Genomic DNA, 11,115 nt, shown 5'->3' with positions numbered 1-11,115 from the left:
TTGGCTTAGCCCATAAAAGAAGAACAGGAATGGTAAGTTCTTGTACTTACATTCTTGTAGGTGTGGTAACTCTAAAACTTGGTGAATTTATTAAATTTGAAATTTTTTTACATTTCTTGCAGTTTTATTATTTTAGCCCGTATCAGAAAAGCATGGCTACACATGTGGTTAGGTGATCTGGGTAATGCTTTTATAAGGAGGTCATAATGAGGAAAAGCACCATAAGTTATTCAGCTAAGGACTAGGATTAGTCACTGAACCTTGCTTTGCTTTTGTACTATGTTCATACAGGCTTCTGTTGGGTCAAACTGACTCCTTAGGCATGCTTTTTGTCTTACCTCTTTGGGGAAAAGAAAAAGTTTGCAGGAGTGTTAATTGTATCTGTATTTCTGGGCCATCTGTTATGCTGTTGGTGTTTGTGTCTCTTAAAATTTACAAATTTGTTCTTTGTAGAAGGCTTGTAAGTTTTCCTGTATGTTTTCCTTTCATTTACATTTAGTCTAGGTCGCTTTAGAAAAGTAAATTGCTTTCTGTATTTGTAGAAACTTTGGAAGAAATGAGCATTTTTGGTGAGGCAGCACAGTTTCTGTGACTGCCTTCATAACTTGTAGTAATAAAGCAGTAATAGCAGTAATAAAGCTTCAGTTTGCCTTTTCCAGTGCTACAACTGGATTTAAAAGGTATTAATGCAAATGGCAGCACAACAAATTATAACATGTGCTTCTCAGATGTCCTAGTCTTTATCTTCCCCTTCCTTACATGCAACACTGGGAATAGTAAAAACAAACCTGGAAAAAATGGTCCACAGGTTGGATTTGAGGAATTCCCTCAATGTTAAACATGTTGAAATCAGGTTATATCTGATAAAGGACATCAGAGGGCCAATAAAGTTCAGCAGTATAAATTCAAATCAGACAAATAAAACTCTTAAAAGACAAACATCCCCATAGATAAATGTGTGAAATATAGCTTCCTGCAGTGCTTTGCAGCGTTAGTTTCACATCCCTGGGAACTGGTTTCAACTCCTGTCCAAATTGGAATATATGCAATTAATGAATCAAAACATAGTGTTCTAGCCAGTGTGTGGAATGGTTCTAAAAGCTCTGCTAGAAACACAAGTGAAATTAAAATTCAGATGATCATGGCCCAATTCTTACTTGAGAAAAATGCAAGAACCTATGACCAATTGCTACTAGTCAAGTAATTTAAGAAGAAACCCCATATTGATATTTTGAAGGCAAAGGTGTTAATTTCTCAGTATTCACATATATAGTATCTTTGTATTGTGAACCCATTAGATAGCACAAGATGGATATATTATGATAGGGCCAATAATTGACTGGAGGAGTTTTACATGTATCAGCATGTTTTTCATTATGTTGATGAGCATTTTACCATTATTTTTAACCGCATAAATGTTGCTGTATCACATAAGCATGGTGATGGGGGCACCTTGTTGTGTGTGGAACTCGTTGGTATTTCTGTAGTTTGATAGCATGTGGATAAGCAAAGCTATAAAAGCAAGACTATTGCTACTGCAGTGATCATCTAACTTTTGTCTTTCTGCTTTTTGTTACAGTCAGACTTTAATGATTTCTGTGACATAAACTGTCTACTGCCAAAGCAAATGTTACATTCCACTTTAGAAGTTAACAGTATGAATTGTGAGTCCAGAGATCCCAAACTCACACCTACTTATAATACAAATAATGTTAAGAATATAGATACTCATGCAGCTGATGTGGCTGTATGATCATGTCTCACGTGCAAGTGCACTAACTTTTGAAAATTAGGATTTGTTACTTAAGCTCTCATTTAAAAGTTTTCCTTTGATCTTAGTTGGACATTTGGTAGTGGTTTTCAATAGTCAGTGCAGATGTTTGAGTGAAACAAGTTTGTAATGGGGACTCCATGGTAAATACTTCTTCAGTAAAGCTAAAACTGCTTGTTCATATTTTCAAAACCAATCAAACCAGGCACAGACTCTGTCGAATTGTCTGTTTGAGCTCTGCTATGTATACGTGAAGATGTCTAGAGACAGAAGACCTCCATGACTGCTTTCCTATAGAGGCTGTATGGGTGATTCTTTCTGTATATATATACAAGATTTCTGAAGGTTTAAATTCTTCGCTAACACTGGTAATGACTGCAGTGCCAATTCAGACAGAGAACAGTGCTGGAAAAGTGGAGAAACAATGATACCCTGGGGTTGTAGAAAGATGAGATCACTCATAGATACGTTGAATGCTAATATTATGTGACTGCCGATGACCACACCTTCCCAGGGGCAGAATCACTCACTCAGCTTTCAGTGGCTAAAGGGAAAAGTTTCTGAATACAACCTCTAAAGTTGCAAGAATAATTTGTCCAGGGACAGGTTCATTCTTGTTTGACAGATGTTCTCAGTGTTCAGCTTGAAGAGCAAGAGAATCTAGGGGGTTCAGTATTTAAAAAAACCCAAAAGACTAGAAGTACATAAAAATTACAAAAAAGAAACCAGCCCCTAACAATAAAACTACAGAAGAATGAAACCAAAACAAAACCTAAGAGGCTTGTGAAAAAGATGATCCTCTTACCCCTTCCTTTTGCATTACAAGATACTTTCCTGTGCAATATTCCTTTTCTCCTCCTCCAAAACTGTAAGTTTATATACTGGTGTGTGACCTAGAGACTATTTGGGATTTGCTTTTCTTGAATCATTGCAGGTGATGTTGTACAGAATTGGAGACTTCAGAACTTCCGTAGAACACTTCCCTGGTGATCGGTGGTAAAACATCTGAGCAAAAATTGTTAGCTGTATTAGTGCTCCTAAAATCTCTTATCTGTCATTTACACATGTACTTTCTTCCTTGAGGATCCTCACTGTGCACAGAGAGCTACACAGCTGTTCAGTTTTAGTCTTCCTGGACAGTATTTTCCACTTTTGTTTCCAGCACTGTGCAACTAATAGCCGAGGACTTTGGATGACAGAATTGTTAGTCTACAGCTCTTTTGTGGATGACTTCTAGTCTCTATTTTCTCTTAGATACAATACTATTGATTTGGTTAAAAATGATTGTAAAATGCTAATAGATTAGAGTGGATGACTACTTCTCAGTCTGGGCAGAGATTATACAATGTTTGCTTTTATTTATTTTTAAAAGTATATTTCTTTCTAGATAAACCTTAATGGTCTTGTAGAGGTGCAAATAGCAATGTGTTTGTTAGAGCTGCAAGTAGAAATGCCAATAAGAAAATACTCTACATATGAATATAGTAACGGGAATATTTGTAGAAAAAAGTTACATAGTTTTGTTTTCCATTTTACATGAATATCATAATAAAACACAAGCTAAAATTTCAGGGTAGTTTTAAGAATTAAGACTTTGATTAAAGAGATGCCCTTTACCCTATGGTGAATTTCTTCAGTGGCTTAATTGAAATCTAAATGTACATTGGGCATAGAAAGGACTGAAATATGAGTTGAGGGAGGGAAAGGAAAAAAAAACTTTTTGCTGCTGTGCACAAATGGACTGCAATGCAGGAGGTGAGACACTATGTCATGATGTCCTAAAGAGCAACTTGATAAAACACAAGCATGCAGTTTAGCTTGCAAGACAGAAATGTAAAGCTGGAAAAACATGGAAAAGCCTAGAAAAGAAGCCAAATTACTGAGATCCATTATATGCAGGGAGAGGATGAAGAAGGAATCAAATGTGGGACTGAAATGGCAGTTTGGTGGCATCACTGGAAGAGAAGAATATTGATCTGGGTGAACACACCACACTGAGTCATTCTTTACCATGTAGAGGTTACATGAGCATCCAGGGTGATACAGTGGAAAGGCATTAAGTAAGAGACTGTATCTGTAATATAGAACTGAATGAAGACTGTAGGGGTAACGTATGGACAGCTAGAGTTTGTGAACCAGTAATGTAAAGATTAACAGAAATTGGGGCAGTAGATATGATTGCTGAGGTATAAAGAAGGAAGAATGAAGCTAAGGATGTTGTTCAATGACACCACTCTCAGAACAGTTTGATGCAGAAATACAGGGAGAACAATCTTTTTAGACATTCAAATGAAAAATCTCTCAGATACCAAGTAAGCAATTTTTAAATGATAGGAACAGATTTTTATTTGCTTTACTCTATTTAAAATGAAACTGCAGTAGCAGTTACATAAAACAGTGGAGGATATATTTCATATAGATACTAGTTCATCAAATTACCCTTACCTTTCAGCTGAAGTGCAGAGACTCTCTTTGTTCCAACTAGTTTAGTTTTTAAAGTAATTTCTGAGGCATAAGCAGTAAAGGTTTCCCCAAAATGAATACATTCCTGCTTTTTACCAGTCCTTTATTATTTATTTAAAGAGATCCAGGCAGTACTTTTCTTGCATTAAATACAATTTATTGACTAGCTTGAAGAAAAAGTACAACTTGGTCCCATGAAATGTGTTACTTGCCAGTTTCTGTCTCATTAAATACTCTGGCTTCTTTCATGGTAGCTTTTTAGCTGCTGAACTTTTGAAAGATAACATGAAACATAACAGAAAGCAAGACTTTGCCTTTTTTTCTTTTTTCTTTTTTTTTTTTTTCTGAGAAGTGGAGTTTATGCTTCTATTGCTCTAGTAAAGCAGTATTTGTATGGGGAAATTTATGATTTAACCAACACAAAAGTCTGTCCAGCTCCTTGTCCACAGGCAGTCTATAGGAATTGAATAATTACTCAGTTAAATACCATATTTAAGGATGAGACAAAAATGAGTTGTGATTTTGCAAAACTTCAAGTGAGCTATGTTTTTAAAAACAAAATGTCTTTTATTTATTTCATGATAATTTTTTGCCAGCCTTTAATATGTTTAGTGCAGGAAATTTAAAGGTGATCTTACGGTTCATGTTTGTCACAGAGTTTTAGGAGTCATTCATATTCTGTACATTCTGCAATCCCCAAACTGTCTCCTATTTCACTTTCATTTTCTCCAGTAAGCTGTTGAATGATAGAATTAAATGCCTATATATGTAGAGAGGATTTAAGGTAAGGAATGAGGACAAGAACTGCTAGAAGAATTTCCCCTTGGAGAGTTTCTTACTCACTGGCAGCAATCTCATGTTTTCATAGTAATCTCTTTATGTTCTTCTCCATGGATTTCAAATCTCTTTTTGAATAGTAGGATGACTTCAACAGCCTTGCTGGTATCCTGGTATCCTCCTGGTTAAAGTTGCTGTACTGGTAGGTACAATGTATATCAGTTAAAGCTCAGGAGAGGACAGAACCTGCTTTCCCAATTTGTGTGCACATAGATAGGTGCTAACATATTATGTAAAGATGTGTGCCACCACAGATCATGCTTGTTAGTGATAGTAAGTGAGGCTGTTGTGTTTCATGCTGAAGTCAATGTGCACAGTGAACACTGCTGCATGAATTGACTACCTCATGGATTCCTACTTTAAACATGAAATAAGAGTGAAGATGCTCTCCTCAGCAACAGTGGTGGTGATTCTGGGAAGAATGAAAAATCCAGAAATATAAATAACTAAATGAGCAGAACAGAAGGCACATAAGGGACTGGTGATATTAAGATGTAAGCATAGGTTTTTGAAATTCTACTCCTAGACTTGAACCTCTAAATAATACTAAAAAGGAACTTTACATTCTGAGAGCTCTTTGTGGAATCGATTTAAGTTATTCATAAAGATGTGAGGAAAGCATCATACTAAAGGTATGATAATAAAGGGTGAAAGTAAAAATAGTTCAATTCTACTCTCACATTCTTGTAGGTATATATGATTCTGTAATACTTACAGAAAATTAGGATGAATTTCTGAGACAGAAAATTGCTTCCAGTATGGGATGGCATTCAAAATACATACAGTAACTGAGGTTTTAGATCTAATATTTATGGCTGGAGTTTCTTACATTGGCTGCTTGACAGCGTTAGAATAAATATAGCAATGTAGAATAAGAACACTCACCTCTGAAAAGACCAAGGTAAAGCTCTTCTTCACTTCTTACTCTTTGAAACAGTCCCTTGTGTTATTGAGGAAGTGTTATTAAGAGGAACTAAGTGTGCAGAATTCTGGTGGAGAGTTAAAAGGCACCGTTAATTTCAGCTGAATGCATACTTTTCTGAAATATATAGTCCTTTCCTCCTAGATAATTGCATTCTGGCAGAATAGAACACCATATCTTTTGGAAATACGCGAGTTACTAGATATGTACTGCCAAAACTTGCTAGTGAAAAGTTTCTGCAAAGGGCACTTAGAGTTTCCCTGTTCACTTGGGACAACTCTTTATGGATAGCATTTCTCATTCTAAGAGATGTAGAAGACGGCTGATGGGGCAAGACACATGTTTAAGTATCTATTTATGTGACATATATGGCATGTTGGAAACCAGCAATGGAAATTTTAAGTTAAACTGAGAGTTATGATATTTCCAAATATTTGATACCTTAAAATACTGTGATTGTAAATATATGTATTAGAATGTTCTGCAGTTTCATATTCAGACTTATGCTGTATGTCATTAGCTAATACACGTTTACATTCAGAGCAGGACTGAATTCTGATCAGTGAGAAGTTAGTTGACTTGCAGTCAGTCTCTCCTCTGTATACTTATATACATTTTCTCCCAAATTCAATATTCTACAGTTCCAGTTTTCAAAAATATCCAATCAGTTCTTTGTGGTGGCCATCTCCAGGGGAGAGACACTAAGTGCCAATATTTGAGCTGTCTCAAAAGGGGAGAAGATTTTTTAATAACTAATTTATATACATTTGAACTTTGTGGCTAGTTGTTCTCAGGCAGTTTGGGATGAAGTTGCAGTATTCGATGACAGTGCTGTGTCTGACTCCATGTCTTGTTTGAATTTCCCATGAACAAAAAGGACTTCTACTAGACCTGCACTCTCTTTGACATTTACTCTAGTGTTTCTAGGTACATGCGGGCAGCTATCAGGATTTTCAAATGAATTTACCTCCTGTTTGTAAACTGTTTAATCCTGTATGTAATTTTAATCTGGAATCTGTGTCAACATCTTTTGTACTAAAGCATGTATTAGCACTTGAGGGGAAACTATGACAGTCATTGTTATATTAGAAAATAAACCATATGAATTCACTTCAGGATACGATATAGTTGGAAGAGTAGAAGACAGGCTATGAGATGTTACAATAAGATTTTTAAGCAACACTGGTAATTAATAAAGACACGAAGCAAATTACTGCTTGTGAAAAACATGAAAGGGTATAGCATCTGGAATTGTGAGAATACTGCCTACATTCAGTTGAAGTAAACATGGCCTGGATGGTCATCTTTTTTACTGTAGATGACTAAGAAGAACAGGCTTTCTAATTGAGAATGACTATGAAGTTTACTTTAGGTTGTGAGCATCTTACAGTTAAATGTGGTATCTTAAGGCTTTATATAAATTGTGATTTGTCAACTTCATTAACCTCCTGTGTGAGGCTAAAGCTAATACTTAATCCAAAATCACTGCCAATCTGAAACCAGAGTCCATTCAATAGCCTAATACAGTTTTCTGAAAAAAATTGTGGTCTTGTCAGGACCAGCAGGGACTTCTGCAATGTCCCAGGAGTTAAACAGTATCTTCACTTTCCCAGTGTTTGAAAGAGATTCCATGTAGCCGTGGGTTAATGCTTTGAAAAGTCACTTATGTGTGTTTCCTTCTCAGTGGTCCTGTTATGAATTGTTAGTAAGCATGCAGAGTCACTGAAATGGAGTTGATGATGTTTCACAGGGAAGGGGTGTAATTTCACTTGTAAATAGAGTAGCTTTATTTAACGGAAAAATTCTGCTGCATGCCAGTAAGTAGAAACAAAGATCTGTACACCAGAAGGAGAAATGATGGTCCTGAGAGACTGACAACATATTGCTTAATCTTCCACTATTTAATTGTAGTTACTTAATTGATATGGGTTTGATGCTGTTGTAGCTACCTATAGTATTATTTCCAGTCTTTCTGTTCTTCCTACACACTGCTGTTCTGCGTTGTTGCTCTCCGATAGCTAATCCTTCCTTCCAGCTCTTTGTGCTACTGAAATGAAGTGCCTTTCACTTACCTGTTTTGCAGATTTATCTCTTCTGACCAGATTACTTTTGACTTTAGAAAGGAGTAAAAATACCAGTTACTCAAAAACAATGCTGCAAGTAGAAGGTGTGCCTACAAACAGAGGTTTATTTTTTAAGAGATGTTTGACTTCAGAAAATAAATACTTTATGTAATAAGCCTTTGGCCATACCACATGCTTTTAAAATTGAGTGTGCTGTGTGATATGCAATTAATTTTAGCATAATAGATTGCTTTGGAAGATGGTCTTTTATAGTCCATTTTAGATCTTCTCCTTTATTCTCAGCAAAGGTTGGGAGATGTTACTATAGTTTTCTGTGAAATTTTGATCAGAAGGGCTATCCATGGAGATACTTTAGCAATTTAGGATCTCAGAAACTTCCTCCACATTGGAATGGAGGGCTTTTTCTGAGTATGTAGGAAACTAACAAAAAATACTGGTGGTTGAAATTGTATTATGTCATGAAAATAGAAGGGGTCCTGTAAAATTGGTCTTGTTCTTGTGCCATTTGAACTGTACTTTAAAAAAAAACCTAAATCCTACCATTCTTTATCTATCAGTTGCTTTTATTTCCTGTTTTCCTTTCCCATTTTGAAGTTTCTCAAACATTAAATAAAAGTTTTCAAAGCTTATGAACTGAAATACTTGATGTCATTTTTTTAAATAAAACTTTTTAGTGGGGTCTGTTAACAATAAAACTTCTGAAAGGCATTCTTGTCAAATTGCAGTATTAAAATTTTTGCTTAACGTTATAGACAGAAAATAGTACCTTATGTAGTTTTTTCCAGATCTTCCTATCACAAATTTCTGTGAAGTTATTGTAAATATACCTACAGTACACAGTAGAGGAAGGCTTCTGATAATACAATATATTTAAATAGTACATGTTTTTCTACATATAACTGTGTCTGAAGTTGAGTTCTGAGTGATATAAATGGAATTTAATAACACTTTTTTAAAAAAAAGCTTCTGGAAAAACTGAGCAAACAATGGTTTATACTGCTATATCTCATTCAGATTCTGTATTAACTCTTTCAATCACTTCATAAAAACTCCTTTATGTTATATATCAGCAGGGGGCTATTTTTTTCTTTTGAGTGCAAAGGCAATCTAAAATTTGAAAACCAAACCATTAATCAGGATGCAGCCAATGTCACCAGTGTATTTTACATAAGGTCATACGTAGTAGAAAAGGTAGACAAGGTAGAAAGGTAGAATAAATTTCAGCTCAGTCTTTTATAGGTTTGCAGCATCAAAAGTAACTAACATTTATCTGTTTATCAATAATTGCATTATTATGACTGTAATTTAAAATGGGACTTCAAGACAATCCACTCTCAGATGTGTTTTTCTTCAAGTCAGTAGAGCAGAAACTGTGGTAAAAGTCTCAAAGTAGTGCTTCTTATTTTCCCCAGTATTTAAGGGTGCAAAATTTGAGATTTTCACAATTGTGATTCAGTTATGACAATGAATTATCTTAATTATTTGTTTATCAATGCAGCAGTGATTTTATAAATGTAAACTGAAAAAAAGGCAGCCCAAACCCTACTGATAGCATCAGACATTTGGAAAAACTTTGTGTGTTTAGTAAGGTCAGCTTTCTCTTGCTTTTCACTGCATTTCTCATAGTATGGTCAGTTTTATCACTTTTGGCAGCAATTCTTATCCTAGTCAGATGTGGTATAGGGGGGTCCTGTAGAGTTTTATGCTTCTGCCTAAGATTTCCATTATGTTTATGCTGCTTTTAGATACTTCACCATACTTCTAAGCATGGTTTTCTATTACCATCTTTATGCTGTGACATCCGGGTGCTGAGAATTTATTTCTGTTCATGTGGAAGAAGCAGTCTTGGAAAATGCTTATCAGATGGTCTGCATTACAAATTTATGTAACACCTACCAGCAGAAACAAGAATGTAGTCTCAAGAGCATGCAGGTATGAGACTTGCTAAAAGAAGGTTGAAAGTGTTATTTTTCATCTCAGGCAATATCCCTCTGTGGAAAAGGGCTGTAGAAATTCATTGGGATTAAATAAATGTGTGCTTTTCTATAGAAAATATTCTAAAAGCATATACATTTCATTACCATACTTTTTATTTTTGAGAGATTTAATTAATCATCTGTAATACAGTAGCAGGACCACCACATTTAACTGTTGGTTGTTAACATCATATAAATGCCATGGAATATTTTCGTAAGAGTTGCAGTATGTATTGTAGTATGTAGTATATACATGTTAGACTCAGTTATTAATACTTATTATTTTGGAAGCAATAAGAAATGGTTTATTTGTCTTACTTTTTTCAGTTAGATTTCATAGTGCAGTAGTATTTTTAAAATACCTCAGTTAATCAGAATTGACCAGCAATCTAACAGGCACATGAGTGAATACTGAATTTTGTCAACTGAGGATGAAAAGTGACTGACTGGTTTATCTTTATATATACATCTATAAATACATGCATACGTGCATATACATATATACGTATGCATACGCGCTCTTCTTCATGACTGAAGTTGATGAATGCTGTAGGAAATGCTGTGCAGCACAGCTTTATATGGTGCAAATGAACAGGATTTGTTGACAGCGTGTACAGCAGTGATAATATTTCTTGAAGCAACCTCTATGCTGCTAGTTTCAATGACAAAGCCTGTGGGCTGGTATCTTCTACATACACATAGCTTATGGATAGTACTTTGGGACACTGAGTAAATAATAAACATAAATATGTCATTTGGAAGGAGAAAAAGATGACTGGAAACAATCAGCATGGATTTACCAAGGTTATATGGGTTGCCTTCTATGGTAAAACAGCTGGATGAGACTGTGGATGAGGGAGAGCAGTAGATGTCATTTATCTTCAGCAAGACTTTTTGGACAATGCCTCCAAATATTCTTGTGTCCAATTCAGAATGTTATGATCTGGATGGGTGGACAAATAAATGCATAAAAAGTGGTTGGATGATTGGGCTCAGAGGGTAGTGATTAATGGGTCGTACTCTAGCAGGAGGTCAGTGACAAGGGGAGCACCACAGGGGTTT

The sequence above is a fragment of the Haliaeetus albicilla genome, chromosome 19 (genome assembly GCF_947461875.1).
Source record: "Haliaeetus albicilla chromosome 19, bHalAlb1.1, whole genome shotgun sequence".
In the NCBI taxonomy this organism is placed as follows: Eukaryota; Metazoa; Chordata; class Aves; order Accipitriformes; family Accipitridae; genus Haliaeetus; species Haliaeetus albicilla.
This window is presented reverse-complemented; position numbering follows the sequence as displayed.